The sequence below is a fragment of the Sardina pilchardus genome, chromosome 23, assembly GCF_963854185.1.
Source record: "Sardina pilchardus chromosome 23, fSarPil1.1, whole genome shotgun sequence".
In the NCBI taxonomy this organism is placed as follows: Eukaryota; Metazoa; Chordata; class Actinopteri; order Clupeiformes; family Clupeidae; genus Sardina; species Sardina pilchardus.
The window spans coordinates 22,087,830-22,090,329 of record NC_085016.1 but is presented as its reverse complement, the minus strand read 5'-3'; positions in this window follow the sequence as shown (position 1 = coordinate 22,090,329).

The following is a 2,500-nucleotide window of genomic DNA, read 5'->3' as shown; positions in this document are numbered from 1 at the left end:
TGAGAAGGGTCCAGTGAAATCAATAAGCCACACAGAGCCGTACACCTTTAATCTTCTGTCAGAACCCCACACTGACTCACAGCAGATTGACTGATGGTGTGTGTGTGTGTGTGTGTGTGTGTGTGTGTGTGCATGTGTGAGTGTGTGTGTATGTATGTGTGTGTGTGTGTGTGTGTGTGTGTGTGTGTGTGTGTTTGTGTGTGTATGTGTGTGTGTGTATGTATGTATATGTGTGTGTGTGTGTGTGTGTCTGTGCGTCTATGTGTGTTTCTGTGTGTGTGTGTGCGTCTTCTGCATGTGTGTGTAAGAGACAGAGAAAGCGCAGCTAAATGGTGCAAGGGCTTTGGTTTGAGTTTCTGTGGAATGGAGGTCACCCATGTCCATCGTGGCCAGGAGCGGACCTCTCGACGTCTGAGGACCAACTGATGCTTCTAGAAAGCTCCGTCTACACACACAGAGAAAACAGAGCTCAAAGGACACTCAAAGAGTACAAGCATCTGCCAAGTCTAAATGTCTTGTACTCACAATGAATAATGAACGTAAACAATAATTCATGAGTGTTTGTTTGTGTATGTGGTGTTTCTCCCATCTGACGCTATGTGACACTGAAAATAACCAAATACAGTTTTTTTCAATCGCTAACAAGCGTTTGTCCATTCAGTTGACACATTTTCAAAACTCTAAACACAGTTAGCACAGCATCGGTCTTTTGTGGCCATACCATTCACACATTTCATGTTGTTTTCACACAGTATGCAGTCAGTGAATACATTTTCACAATGCTTACATTTTCTTAACAGACAAACTATACCTCCCAACAAAATAATGGATCGTTTTTGTATTATTTTCGAATGTTAACACACAACATCCCACAATAGTTAAAACAATATTCCAAACCTTAGATACAGTATAAAAACCTCTGCTTCTGCAATGTTATCAATTCAAAAGCAATATATCTCAGCTGATAATAAACAAACAATCGAATAATTGACACACAGATGATTTATGTTGGGTAAATTGGGCCGACCACAGCTGATTCCAGTCTATCTTAGACTCAGTGGCAGGGGTTATTTCTCTCTATTACATTGACACTTACACAGTAAAATGAGGAGGTGATGTTTTTGTAAGCAGAAACCGAAAAAGACAAATACTGTAATGTCTGGACGAGGAAGAGTAAGAGTAAGGGGCCCAGGGAGAAGAGCAGGCCCAGTGAGAGATGCAGTGAGATGTGCAGGAGCACTGAGAGGAGCAGGTGCAGAGATTAGACACAGTAATATTGTGCTTTTTTTTGTTCACCCCTTTTTTATCTGGGCTTTTCGCTGTTGTTTTTTGTTCAGAAGGCTCTTGTGTTTCATGGATATTTTGTTCATTGCAATGCTGTAAAACTTTTTCTGTTCCATCATAGTCTACTGTAAACAGTAGCCTACTATACTGCACCTCCTGTATAGGCCTAGTGAACAGTAAAAAAAAAAAAAAAAAAGATTTGCTTTTTACTGGAATGCATTTGAATGTGAACATTACATCTGGACATACAGTTCCCGACCAAGACATTTAGTGTAAAAATGCTGGATTGCATGTTTTGCATGCAAATACCTGTAAAACTGAAACATAAAAGTCTATGCAGTTTTTGTAATGTCAACAGTAGCCAGTATTTTGAAACCTAGTGTACTCTGATTGACTGCATGTATCTTGTGAAGTGAAAACAAGCTTCATTCTTTGACAAAATAACTTCATTTTGAGTCAGGTTTCCAGTGTTTTGGTAAAGTTAGTGTGTGCAGAGAAATGACGAGTTAGTGTATATGTAACAAAATGTGGTGTAACAACATGGAATGTGCTTTTGAGAGGAAAATGATCCATTTGGCCAATTGTGTTTTGTAGGTGAGAGACTGTGTTTAGAGTTTTGAAAATGTGTCAAATGAATGGACAAACGCTTGTTAGCGATTGAAAAAAACTGTAAAGTGCTGCATAAAAAGTCATAAATGTGAAATGTTACCGTCTTTTTTAAAACGCTTTGTGTCTTTTCAAGGGAAAGGGCATGGATGTAAAGAAAGAGAGAGAGACGGAGACAGAGAGAGAGAGAGAGAGAGAGAGAGAGAGAGAGAGAGAGAGAAAGAAAGTGTCCTTTCCATTTTTCATCTGTCATTTATCCTGCATTCATCTGGCGGCCTCCTCTCTCTTCCTCTCTGCTGTATCCATTCTCTGCGCCGTATTCTTTTCTGTTGATTTTAGTGTTCAGCTGTCTCCAGAATCCGCTCACTGAAATCCGTCAGCGCCTGCCAACTTCCCAAACACCGGAGGGATGTGACGCAATGTGTGTTTGTGTTTGTGTGTGTGTGTGTGCATTCTGTGTGTATGAGTGTGTATTTGTGTGTGCATTCTGTGTGTATGTGGATTTTGTGTGTGTGTGTATAGTGTAGGTGTGTGTGCACTGTAAATGAGTATGTGCTGTGCATTCTGTGTAAGTGTGGGTGTGTTGTGTATGAGTGTGTCTGTGTGTGTG